Source organism: Neovison vison, chromosome 6 (genome assembly GCF_020171115.1).
Source record: "Neovison vison isolate M4711 chromosome 6, ASM_NN_V1, whole genome shotgun sequence".
Classification (NCBI taxonomy): domain Eukaryota; kingdom Metazoa; phylum Chordata; class Mammalia; order Carnivora; family Mustelidae; genus Neogale; species Neogale vison.
In genome coordinates, this window is record NC_058096.1 from 162168915 (window position 1) to 162183053 (window position 14139).

Here is a 14139-nt window from a genome sequence, read left to right on the forward strand (position 1 = left end):
GCATTCAGATTGGCAAAGAAGAAGTCAAACTTTCACCATCTGCAGATGACATGATACTCTATAAGAAAACCTGAAAGACGCCACCAAAAAATTTCTGGAACTGATACATGAATTTGGTAAGTTCACCGGACACAAATCAACATACAGAGATCAGTTGCATCTCTATACACCAATAATGAAGCAGCAGAAAAAGAAATCAAGGAATCAATCTCATTTATAATTGTAGTCATGGTTTTTTATCCATTTTGTATACCTCTCCATCTTATATTTGGTCTGGGGACCTGTGACAACTGCTCAGGAGAGCCTTGTTTAAATCTACTTTTGTAAGTCATAGGTCTTCTTATCATCCATAAAACATTTTTTTTTCTCTCCAGGGAGTGAGGGGGAAGTAATGAAAGTTAAAACTTTAGGACAGCTATTTCCTGTCCTTAAGAAAGTCGCATTAATCTCTCTGAATATCTTCTGAAAAATAAATTCTGTTTTATTGTTACAAATAAAACATTTAATACTTGCAATGTTACTTGAGCCATCTTTGTTTCAAAAATTGTGCAAAAACATCCTGGCAGTTCCTCAAAAGGTTAAACATAGTTATTACATGACCTACCAATTCCACCTCTAAGCATGTACCCAAGAGAAATAAAAATACGCAACTTGTATAGAAATTTCATAGCAGCATTATTTATAATAGCCTAAGGTGAATGGCACCCAAATGTATATCAACTGACGGATGGATAAACAAACTAATGTATAGCCATACAATGGAATATTATTCATTCATATGAAGTACTAATGCATGCTATAACATGAATGAACCATGAAAACATGCTAAGTGAAAAAAGGCAGTCATAAAACACCATATGTTGTACAATTCCACTCACATGAAATGTCCAGAATAGGCAAATCCATACAGAAAGTAGATTAGTGGTTGAATGGGAGCTGGGAATTCTCTACAAGGGGAATGGGGTGACTGCTAAAGAGGTGGGGTTCTTTTGGGTGATGAAAATGTTCTGAGATTAGATAGTGACACCACTGAATTGTATAATTTAAATGGGCAACTTTATGTTATTAAATTATATCTCAATAAAAATTTTTAAAAGTATGTTTAATATTGCAACTAAAGAATGAAGAGAAGCCTGCTTATGAAACATAGCTCAAGTGGGTCATGGGGTTATCATTGGATGTCATTCCTGCCCATCTTTACTGCCCTGAGGGAGGTTTTATGTGGGGATGGAGCTACCTTGGCCTTTGAAGCAGGTATCTGGTTGAGAGGGAATTCTCTTCTCACACCATCTTCTCCAAAAAAGTGGGGATCAAACTTTGCCTGGACATCTTGCAAGTAGAAGGCTGAGATTATTTAAGGAGAGGGCTGAAGACAGTGTGCTAATGCTGTCTGTCATGGTCATGTCATTGAGAGCAACAGTTCTCAATCTTGGCAGCACAGTGGAATCACCTGGGGAGTTTGAACTATACCCATAGTGGGTCCCACCTCGAGAGGTTCTGACATACGTGGTCTGAGATCAGGCATGGGGTTTGGAATTCTCAAAGCTTCCCTAACAATTCTAATGTGCTCACAAGGTTGAGAGGCGCTGCCACAGAGAAAAAGGAGTAGCAGAGTATCTGGCTCATTTATTGGTCCCTTGGTGCTCTGAAATTTCCATTTACTGCTCATTTTTAAAAGCTTAACATCAGGCCTCGCCCAGACAAGCGATTCTGGCAAATGCTTAGAACAGCCAAGCTATTCTTAGTGATGTATTTAGGTTACTATTTGCATTACTACTTTTAAGCTTCCAAGAACTATATCTCAATGATTGATGAGTTTGATGACTTGGAGATCTTGAACAATACAGCCAAGGCCATCAAAGCTATTAAACTTTAACAAAAGTAAACAATCACATGGAAATAACTCAAAAACACCAGGGCTGAAATAAACTATGGCTGGTTAATTATACTTTAGGCAAAATAAGTTGTTCTTTCATAATTTTAAAGCTATCTTTAAGACTGTAATGATTTTTAAGACTATAACCAGCTTTCTGAGAAAGTGACAGTTAATCCTTTATTTCAAAATTCTGAGTAATACTGCTTATTGTTTTTTCCTCAGAAACCTCCAAAGTACTTCAGAATCACAGGCAAATGCTTCTGAAGTCATGACTTCAGAAACGGTTAGTGGTTCACGGCTTCCATCAGTAGTAAATTATGTGCTACATATTGACAGATGCCATCATACTGGCATAACTATAGCCTCTTTAAACACTTAAAAATTTTTTTAAAATGATTTTATTTATTTATTTGAGAGAGAGAGAGAGAGAGCATGAGAGGAGAGAGGTCAGCGGGAGAAGCAGACTCCCTGCCGAACAGGGAGTCTGATGTGGGACTTGATCCCAGGACTCCAGGATCATGACCCGAGCCGAAGGCAGTCGCTTAACCGACTGAGCCACCCAGGCGCCCCTCTTTAAACACTTTTAACTGTTTTTTTTTTTTTTTAGTATTTATTACCACATTGCTAAATACCAATTTACGAGGCTACTTCTAGGTTTTCCAAAATTAAACATTAGCTACTATTTTCAAAATTAAATGGAAGATTTATTATTTTTTTTTATATTCCCATTGTCCTTACCTCTACTTCTTCTCATCTCATTTTCCACATATAATTACAATTTGTAGCTAGCTCAATGTTTATAGTTTTTTTGTTTAGGGACCATGTAACTATTGTTTACTATTGATCCACACAGGACATTGTGATTATATCTCCCCTTTTGTGTACTTCTTGTTTATTCAACTTATGAATATATAATTGTCTTGCTGTTTTGTTTGTTTAATATTTTTATACCTATATTAATTCATCCTCAGAATCTTTTCAGAGTGGTAAAACTCATCCCAATGACTGTAGACACATAGTAGCTTAACAATTCAACTATTTTCTTTCAAGTCCTCCTTCCTGGAAGATTTTTAAAGACCTAAAGTCCTTCCTCTGTCCTCTTTAGTATGAATGGTGGCTTTCCAGGTGGTTTACACAACTGTAAACTGTAATTTCACCATAATTTAAGGAATTCCCTCTGTCCCTTGTAACATGGATCCTATATTTTCTCTGTCTTGGTTTACACTCTTACCTTATGAATCACATCCTCCATTGGAAGATAAATTATTTAAGACCTGGCATTTCTTTTTTTTAAAATTTATTTTCAGCATAACAGTATTCATTATTTTTGCACCACACCCAGTGCTCCATGCAATCCGTGCCCTCTATAATACCCACCACCTGGTACCCCAACCTCCCACCCCCCGCCCCTTCAAAACCCTCAGATTGTTTTTCAGAGTCCATAGTCTCTCATGGTTTCTAATTGTATAGTTATTCTACCTTCATACTTAGGTAATTTGGTTACAGAATTCTGTGTTGTAATCCATTTTCTCTTACATTTTGGAAATCATTGCTCCAAGCTCTTCTGGATTCCAATTTTTCTTTTTTGAGAAGCTTTATAATGTTTTGTTTATTTCAGTTGTAGTGATGTGTCTTGATATGGTTCCTTGTAATGTTTTTTTGCCAACCACTGAGTAAACCCTTGCAATCTGTCCAGATTGGATGACTTTTGTCTTATTTCTTCGAGAAAGTTCTCACTTCTATTGCTGTGTTTTTTCTTCCTGGAATTTCTATTTGCTGGATGTTAGACTTCCTGGAATAATCAAACTCATTATTTTCATATCCCTTTTTTCTCTTGTTTCCAATATCTTTTTTTTTTTTTTTTGCCACTCTCCAGGAGGATTCCTCTATTTTCATTTCCAACCAATTAAACTCAAAAGAATGGCTATCATACTTTTACACCCCAGAGCTAATTCCTTTAATGTACTTTTGAGGAATCTGTTCCTTGTGTCAGATATGATGTTTTCTGTTGTCTCTTTGAAAATTCTTACGGATTTTTTCCTATTCCCTGTATAGTCTGTTTACTCTGGCTTCCTTTAAAAACTCTCTTTCATGATAAATACTTTCTGAAATGCTTGTTTATAAGGCAAGTAACAAGAAGCTACTGGAAGCACTGTGAAGGGGTGTGAAGGATAAGTCAGATCACCAGAGGCAATCAGGTGAAAACCTGGATATTTGATTGGGGCTTCAACAAATGTTAGGATCTGTAGGTTTTTTTCCTCTTAACTCAGTCAAGTTTCCCAGAGTATAATCCCCGAATCTCTTGCCTAACATGTGGTGATCGGGTGCATTGTGTCCTCCCTCAGGAGGCGGAGTCCTCACCTCCAGAAACTTGGAATGTGGCCTTATTTGGAAATAGGGTCATTGCAGATGTAATTAGTTAAGATGAGGTCATATTGGAGTAGTGTGAACTCTTCATCCAATATGATGGTGTCCTTAGTAAGAAAAGACAGGGACACACACAGACAAGCGACACACACAGAGAAGATGGTCATGTGAGAATAGAGGCAGAGATTGGAGTAATTCATCTACACACCAAGGAACCTCTTGGGTTCCAGAAGCTGGAAGAGGCAACACAGAATCTTAGAGGCTTCAGAGAGAGCATGGCCCTGACAACACCCTGATTTTGGACTTCTAACCTCCTGAACTGTGGGGCAATAAATGTCTGTTGTTTAAAGCCACCCAATTTATAGTACTTTGGTATGACATCTCTAGGAAACTAATACAGCTGCACAAGCTGGTCTTTACTATTCTAGGAATCAGCAAGGAGAGAATATTAGTGACTTCCCCCATTCAGTATCTAGACTTTTATGTATTCCTCTTCTTTGCATTATTGCTGTCCATACCCGGCCTTAGCTCTGCCTCAGATCCTCTTTGGTTAAAATTTCTCCAGTGTGTAAACCTTCAAATTAAACTGCAGTAGAGGAAGGGTGACCTTTTGGTGTTACATGCTGGAGGAAGTGACTTCTTATTCTGAATTGGTGTTTTCACTGCTCCTATACATATTATCAACTAATCCTCCCACCCTCTTACCCTACTTTTTGAGTTCAAGTATTTTCTGGGGTTTGTTCTTTAAATTCATGTTTTCATCTATTTCCCATTGCAATAGAAAAGTAATAAGTTCCCAGCTTTTTCAATGATTTTAAGTCAGTTTTCACTCCTTTGCTTTTTATGTGGCCAATATTTAATTTTTTATTCTTACAGATTTATATACTTTTTGCTGCCAGTAATTAATTTGCTGCCAGTAGATTTTATTTATATGTGTGTTTAAAATGCATCTTTTTGAATGAGATTCTTGGGATTTTATTCAGTTTGGCATGCTGATTAGCATAAGAGCAATGAGAATTACATTTTGCAAGCATCACATTATTACTCTATCATTGTGAAAAGGCTTTGCATTGATTGTACGTAGAGAAAAAATACCATTAGAATTAAGGCAATAACTACATGTGCAAACCAAGCATATTACCCTGATATAGTTCTTAATGAAAATGTCTTTTGGTTAGATGATGGTCGATATTGTTGCATGCAGGTCAATCACTGTGAAGGAAATATTTTGAAGGACAAGGTACAAATAACTTTATTCATTTGAAAAATCCCTCCTACTGTCCTTCAATGGCTGGAAGAATCCATCAGTAATCTCCACTCATGTCACTTGCAATCCCTGTGCACAGGCTCTTCTGGCACATCTGATTGAACGTCTGTGTTGTTTGTATAAGATCAATCTCACTTTGAGTGACCACGGTCCTGACAAAGTGGAGTCTTCTGTGCCCACAGCTTTCACAGAAAAGAAGAGCAAAGAAAGTAGGGTGGTTCAGGGCACACTGCAAGATGGTCTGCAAACCATTTCAACATTTCCAGAAAACTCACAGCCAGCATGGTTTAACAAATCTCAGTTAGCCATCCTGCGGTAAATCTCTGTGGTAGCAACATTGAGCATCTTCCTAAGCCAACTGTAATTCACCATCTGATTTTCATCACACTATCCCTGGCACATGGATACAAGTAAATGTTGACTTTAATATATCTGACCTAATGTCCCTTTCAAGGTCTTGTACAAATTCTGACAGATAATATCTGTCAACTTCTCAGATTTCCTGATTTGTTCTTGTTTACAAAATTTCAATCAATACACATTCTTGAGTTTTTCTGGAATAAAAAAAAAAAATCATTTGGGTGCCTGAGTGGCTCAGTTGTTAAGTGTCTGCCTACAGCGCAAGTCATGATCCTGGAGTCCTGGGATCGAGCCCCTGTTGGGCTCTCTGCTCTGCAGGAAGCCTGTTTCTCCCACTACCACTCCCCCTGCTTGTGTTCCCTCTCTCACTTTCTCTCTGTCAAATATATATATAGGTAGGTAGATAGACAGATAGGTTAATAATCTTTAAAAGAAATCATCTATGGTTATTTTGGTTGGATTCAGAAAGGATCAATGAAATGTGTGCCCAGACAGGCATGTCCAGCTGGAAATCAAATCATATACGTTTTTAGAGGATCTGGTTGCTAGTTAAGTAAGAAGAGAAGAGAATTTGTTCAATTTGATAAAGGGGATCTATAAAAAAGCTTCAGTTAATATAATACTTAATGGCAGAAGATTGAATGTTTTCTCCCTAAGATTCCCCACTTAGCTTCCATGTAGCATTGCCAGTTAATCAGGCAAGGAAAGAAATTAAAAGGCACACAAATTAGAAAAGAAGTTGATAGTCTTTATTTGTAGATGATATAATTGTTTTATGGAAAATCCAACGAAGGTTCTAAAAACCTTCTAGAATTATATGCTAGCTTAGCAAGCTTACAGTATACAAGATCAATCTGTAAAAACCAGTATTTTGTCCAAATACAAGCAAAGGGCACTATAACTTTGAAATTTTAGAAAAACGATATAAATTACAATAACATAAAAAGTGAGACAATTAGGGTAAATCTAACAGAGGACGTGAAAGAGCTGAACACTGAAAACTATAAAATATTTCTGAGAGAAACTTTGAAAGTCAAATAAATGAAACAATATACCATGTTCATGGGTTGGAAGACTCGATATTGTTTAGATGCCAATATTCCCCAGTTGAGCTACAGATTCAATGCAATTCCAATCAAAATCCCAGTAGGCTATTTGTGTAGAAATTGATATGCTGATTCCAGAATTCAAATGATAATGCAAAGGTCCTACGATAACTAAAATTTTGAGAAAGAAGAGCAAAGTTGGGAGACTAACACTACCTAATTTCAAGTTTGAAGAGCTACATAAACTAAGATAGTGGTTGCCTGGGTGGCTCAGTTGGTCAATCGTTTGACTCTTGATTTTGGCTACGGTCATGATCTGAGTGTGGTGAGACTGAGCCCCACACTGGGTGTGGAGTCTGCTTGAGATCCTTCTCTCTGGGGCGCCTGGGTGGCTCAGTGGGTTAAAGCCTCTGCCTTCGGCTCAGGTCATGATCCCAGGGTCCTGGGATCAAGCCCCGCATGGGGCTCTCTGCTTGGCGGGGAGCCTGCTTCCTCCTTTCTCACTCTGCCTGTCTCTCTGCCTACTTGTGATCTCTGTCTGTAAAATAAATAAATAAAGTCTTAAAAAAAAAAAAAGAGAGATCCTTCTCTCTGCTCCACCCCCTACTCCCTTGCCAAAAAAGAAAAAGAAAGAAAGAAAGAAAAAAGAAAAGAGAAACCAAGATAGTGTGGTATTCACAGAGAGAGACAAACAGCAATGGAACAGAACAAGAGAGAAGAGAAATAAAACCACCCACATGTGGATGACTGATTTTCCCAAAATGTGAAAGGCAATTCTGTACAGAAAGGATAGACTTCTCAACAAATGTTTCTACAGGAATAATTGGGCATTCATACACAAAAACAAACAATTTTCAAATCAGTGACTTTCACCATATACAAAAATAAACTCAGGGTGGATCATAGGCCTAAATGTAAAGTGTAAAATTATAAAACCTCTAAAAGAAAACATGGAATAATAATCATTGTGACTTTGGGTCAGGCAAAGATTTCTTAGATATAACACCAAGAACACAATCTATAAAAGAAGAAATCAATAAATTGGATGTCAATAAAATTTAAAATGAATGCCCTTCAAAAGGTAATGTTAAAAGAATGAAAAGCCATGCCACAGACTCAGAAAAGCTATTTGCAGAGTAGAATTTAGATAGATTGGACTTAATATATATTAATTGCTCCCAAAAATCAAAATTAAGGTAACAAACAACACTTAAAATATGGGCAACACTTCACCAAAGAAGATATAAGGGTAAAAAGGTGCTCTACATCACTAGTCATTAGAGAAATGGAAGTAAAATCAGACCAGCATAGCACCGCATACCTATTACCATGAATAATATTTAAAAGACTGGTTATACCAACCGTTAGCAAGGCTGTGGAGAAACTGGGCCTTTCCCATACTGCCGGTGGAAACATGAAATCGATAACCACTTAGTAAACCAATTTGTCCGTTTCTTTAAAAGTTAAACAGGCACCTTTCATAAGATCCTGCTGTTCCCGTCCTGAGTATCTACCCATGGGAAATGAAAGCATCTGTCCCTACAAAGACTTCAGCGTAAATGTACACAGAAATTTTATGTAACAGCTAAAAACTGAAAATAACAAAATGTCAAACAACGAGTAATGAACAGAATGTAATATATCCATACAGGGAAATGATGCTCTGCAATAAAAAGAATGAACTATTGATACATTCTACGACATGATAAATCTCACAATAATTATGCTGACTGAAGGCAGTCAGACATAAAAGATGCATACTGTGTGATTTAATATTCATAAGGTTATTTTAAATATTTTATACATTGTCTATAAATATTCATATGTAAATATTTATATTTATAAAATTCTAGGAAATGCAAACTAATGTGTAGAGACCAGAAAGCAGATCAGTGGTTACCTGGGAATGGGTAGGGAGAGGTAGGAAGGAGAGATTACAAAGAGACACAAGAAACTTTCAGGGATGATGGATATGCTTATTATCGTGATCATGTGATGGCAGGAGTATGTGAAAGCACACAGACACACACACACACACACAACTGTAAACTTCAAATATGTACAGTTTATGGAATGTCAAGTACACCTTAATAAAACTGTTGAAAATTCAACTCTAATTCAGTGAAGTTTTAGGACGGAACAGAGAAATAGACCTGATTTATCCACCATGTTGAACTGAAAGTATGATCATGTAACTTTTAAAAGAATCCTGTACTCTTTTCAAAAAGCACTCTTAAAAACTTTTTGGTTTTGGCTCTGGTAATGATCTCGTGGTCATGGGATTGGGCCCCCTGAGGGGTGTGGGCAAAATCTGTGCTCAGCATGAGGTCTGCTTAGGGTTCTCTCCCTCCCTCTTCCTCTGCCCCTCCCCTTGTTCGTGCTCTAAATAAAGAAATAAAATATTAAAAAAAACAACAACCTGCAAAAATGTTTTGCTTCCTGTATGTCTATCACTCATTAATACTTCCATGCATCTATGCTTCATCTTGTTCCCAACCCAACCAAGTTCTGGGTTGGGTACTAGGGATGGGCTGCAATGCAATAAATTACCACAGGTGAATGGAATGTTACTGCCTAAGGATTAATTCCTTAGTTAAATCAGGTAGAGATCTGTCCATGAAGCAAGAAGACAGACTAAACAATCTTTCAAGTTCTTTTCAATAAATTCATGAAGTAGTCATATTGTAAGTGGTTAATCTTCAAAATGAAGGAGGTGGGGCACCTGGGTGGCTAAGTCATTTAAGCGTCTGCCTTCAGCTCAGGTCATGATCCCAGGTCTTAGGTTTGAGCCCCGCATGGGGCTCCTTGTTCAGTGGGGAGCCTGCTTCTCCCTCTCCCTCTCCCTCTGCCTGCCTGTCACTCCCCTTGCTTGTCTCTGTCTCTCACTCTCTCTCTCTCTGTATCAAATTTTAAAAAGATGAAGGAGGCAAGTAAATTAGATAACTGGTCTTGGCATTTGCAGTTTAATAAATCCCCTTCCTTCTCACCCCTTAGTCCAGCCCTTACCCAAGGCTAATAATATATATTAAAAAAAAAAAAGACCTTGACTCTTCTGGTTCTTGGGGTGGGTGGAGTGAGCATGGCTGAAGCACACATGTAAGGTCTGCCCAGGACATGTATGGACATGCCAGGGGCACACCTACACCATGATGGGTGGATCTAGATTGGAATTCTTTTCCTCAGGACTGTTTTAATCACGCATCACTTCTTCTTTTTTTGTTTTTATAAAAGGAATCTCTGGTTTTACCAGTTGTATGTTACTCACAACCACAGTGGGCAAGCAGTGTTTTTAATCTAAAATGTTTTTGTTCTCACAGTGACTGGGGAGTCCCAAAATGATCAGGAGTTTTTCCTGAATGTAATTCAGAAACAGAAAGTCCCTAATCTCAAAAATCTTTAAAATAGAAACCAGAAGGCTCCAGTCTGGAATAGCACTTTGCAAATGAGGTAAAGCAATTTACTAAATTGTTAAAGGAATCAGGAAGGAAAAAGGAAGAAAATTGGGGAAAATGAGACCCTTGAGTGTAGTGTCTACATTTTATTGCCTCTGTATTCATGTTGCCAAGCACAGTAAGTAGACATCTGTTGGACATCTATCATTTTGGGTGTGATTTGCATTCCTTTCCTCTTACTCTGATACCAGGCCTCTTCTTTCCTGTGGGGGAGTCATTCTGTGTGGATCTAGTGAGACTCTCAATGTTCACTCACCCACGAGTGACTGAGCCAGGCCATTCATTTCCCTGGGAACAGTGATTGGTTCAGAAATAGGCTTATGAATAAGCTGGGCCAATACTAGTTTTCCCCAAGGCTTTTCTTACTTGTTTATTGGGCAGACTTTTCTTTTCTTTTTTTTTTTCTTTTTTAAAGATTGTATTTATTTATTTGGCAGAGATCACAAGTAGGCAGAGAGGCAGGCAGAGAGAGAGAGGAGGAAGCAGGCTCCCCGTGGAACAGAGAGCCCCATGTGGGGCTCGATCCCAGGACTCTGGGATCACGACCTGAGCCGAAGGCAGAGGCTTTAACCCACTGAGCCACCCAGGTGCTCGTTGGCAGACTTTTCTGAGATATATACCAAGCTTCAGATTGTAGGAAAAAGAAAATATGAGGCTGTGAAGACTGTTTGAGCCCCCCAAATCCAGATGTGACCTAAAGTAGCTGTGAGCTTTTTCTGTTTGAGCTAACTTGAGTTGGGTTTCTGTCACTTGCAACCAAAAGAATTCCAACTAGTGCAACCATAATGATTTAATGATACCCTTTAAAATATGATTTTTAAAATAAATATGAAGGTCGATCATCTTCCAACTCAAACAAAAACAGAATATAAGTAAATAAAATCTAACCACATCTTGGGAGAGTAGGGTTTGCATGTAGAAACAACTTTCAAATAGTAAAATCTTCTAGATAATGAACAGAATAGTGAGGGAATCTATTAAATTTCTTTTTTCTTAAGAATTTGAAACAATGGTCTCTCATCAAAAGTGTTGTAGCTACCTAGACCTGAAGGATATATAGCATGTGCAGATCTTTGAGAATGCAACTATAGCTTCTGTGTCTAAGTTGCACTAAACTAAAAAGTATGATGAAGCCACATTTCCTGCAGTAGCCTCATTTCAAGGACTTTGAGCCCCTGTCTGCCCACTGAGTTTTCTAGTCTCTGCTCCCAGATGTCCTATCTTTTCTCAGAGTTCCCTAGGTATTCTCTCATGCTAGGGACAAAATTACTCTCAGTCTTCCACTCTTGTCTTCTCATCAGTTTGCTTGGCTGTCTGGCTTCTCCAAGAGGAGTCCATGGTCAGGGAGCAGTGCTGTTTCTTGAATCTCCTCTTGCCCCCTTGGGCTGCCAGAGCTTTGTACTAAAGGGAGGTGAACCATGAGAGACTATGGACTCTGAAAAACAGTCTGAGGGGTTTGAAGTGGCGGGGGGGGGTGGTGGGAGGTTGGGGTACCAGGTGGTGGGTATTATAGAGGGCACGGCTTGCATGGAGCACTGGGTGTGGTGAAAAAATAATGAATAATGTTTTTCTGAAAATAAATAAATTGGAAAAAAAATAAAAGGAATGTTGAGAATATTGAAAATAAAAAAATAAAAATAAAAAAAAAATAAAGGAAGGGGAAACGGCTTTCCCGGGGAGTGCATACCATCTGCTGTGAGCTAGGTCCCCAGGGAGCATGAAAGCCTCATCTGATGGGTCATGAAAATAAGTTGAACCCTGAGTTCAAACATGGTATCTCTCTGCCTCTCTCCCTCACGTGTGTGCATACACACACACACAACTTCCACATACACAGCTCTTTTGGCATAGAACACAACTCTTTCTCTAAAGTCCATAGTCGGTCTGCCTAACAGCAGGGACAAACTTGACCTTTGCCATATTGAGCAGTGTAATAATGTGGAACCTCTCACTTTCCCATTTCAGAAGAAGCTCTTCGGTTTATTTCCTTTAATGGGACTAGTATAATTGATCACTTTTTTTCTTTACAGTGTTATATCTTCTTTAAATTTTTACACTTTTGTTTTCGTATTGCTATTTTATGAGAGGTATGGAAACCTTACCTCCCTTTTCCCTTTACCCATTTCCTAATTCTCTAAACTGTTTCTTTTACATATATCGAGAATCATATCAGACAATGTTATAATTTTTGTTTCAACAAACATAATTTAGAAAACTCAAGAAGAGGAGTCTTGTATTTATCCATATTTTTATTCTCCATTGTTCTTTCTTCTTGATGTTCCAAGATTCCTTCTTTTACAATTTTCTTTCTGTTTGAAATCTTTTAGCCATTCTTTTAGGGGTGGTCTTCTGGTGACAAGTTCTTTTAGTTCTTCTTTATATGAGAATGTCTTGATTTCCCCTTCATTCTTGAAAATGATTTTCACTGGATATATAATTCTGAGTTAACAGTTCTTTTATTTAAATGCTTCAGAAATGCTGTACCACTTTCCTTTGACTCAGTGATTTCTGGTGAGAAATCTGCTCTCATTCAAATTATTTTTACTGTATGAGTAAAGCATCACTTCTTTCTCTTGCTTTCAAGATTTTTCCTCTGTCTTTCATATTCAGAACTTTGATTATGGGGGCATCTGGGTGGCTCACTTGGTTAAGCCTCTGACTTTTGATCCCAGCTCAGGTGGTGATCTCAGGGTCATGAGTTCAAGCCCCACATTGGGCTTCATATGGAGTATCCATTTAAAAAAAAATTGTTTTTTATTATGATGTGTCCTGGCATGAATTTCTTTGGGCAGATCCTGCTTAGGGTTCAATAGTTTCTTGAATCCACAGGTTAAATAACATTCCAGATTCCAGTCATTACTTTGTCAAACAATTTTTCAGCTTCATACTGTCTCCTCCCTGATGACACAAATGAAAGCCTTTTGTTACTGTCCCACAGGTTCCTGAGGTTCTGTTAATTTTTCCCCAACAGTCTCTTTTCTTTCTGTCATTCATACAGTTTAATTGATTTAACTTTAAACACATGGATTTATTCTTACCTCCTCTTCAGTCAGCTATTGAGCCTATCAGTGAGTTTTTATATTTTATTGTATGTTTCATTTCTAAATTTTTTATTTGGCTCCTCTTTATAGTTTCTATTTCTTTGCTGAAACTTTACTTTGTCATTTGTTTCCAGCATGTTCACAATGTCTCACTGAAGCATTTTTTATGATGCCTGCTTTAGAATCCTTGTCAAGTCATTTCAGTGTCTGTTGTAATCTGCTCTTGCCATCTGTTGATTGTCTCTTCTCATTCGAGCTGAGATTTTTCTTGATTCTTGGGGAGAGGATTGATGTTTTAAATTAGTTTCAGACATTTTGGTTATTGTGCTGTGAGATTCTGGATCTTATTTAAATCTTCAGTTTTAGTAGGTTTCTTCTGACACCATCTCCTGGGGAAAGAATGATGCTGCCTTGTTACTGTCAGGTGCAGTGGAAGCTCTTCCCGTGATCTCTTCTGAGACGTCAGAGGATGGAGGGGATTGTTACTGACTGATAGGATGAAAAGTCCTGACTCATCACTTGGCCTTCTTGATACCACCCCAGCTGGGGAGAGGTGGGGAACAGGAGTGCCTCATCCCATTTGTGTGAGAGCAAAGTCTAGGCCTCCCACTCAGCCTCCTTTGATAGGGCTCTGGGTGGAGCCTCAGTTTTTCCTGTGGCCTTTGCTGCAGTGGGGCAATTACTGTCTACAAGTTTTCAGTCTTGCTAGAGATAGCCATCCTTTGGCTGG

The 14139-nt window shown here is 38.1% G+C and overlaps 1 pseudogene; it reads right to left on the reverse strand.

Annotated features, from left to right (window-relative positions):
- Positions 1 to 5517: 5517 nt before the first annotated feature.
- The window catches only part of LOC122910171, a 121861-nt pseudogene continuing 113239 nt past the window's right edge, over positions 5518 to 14139 (reverse strand).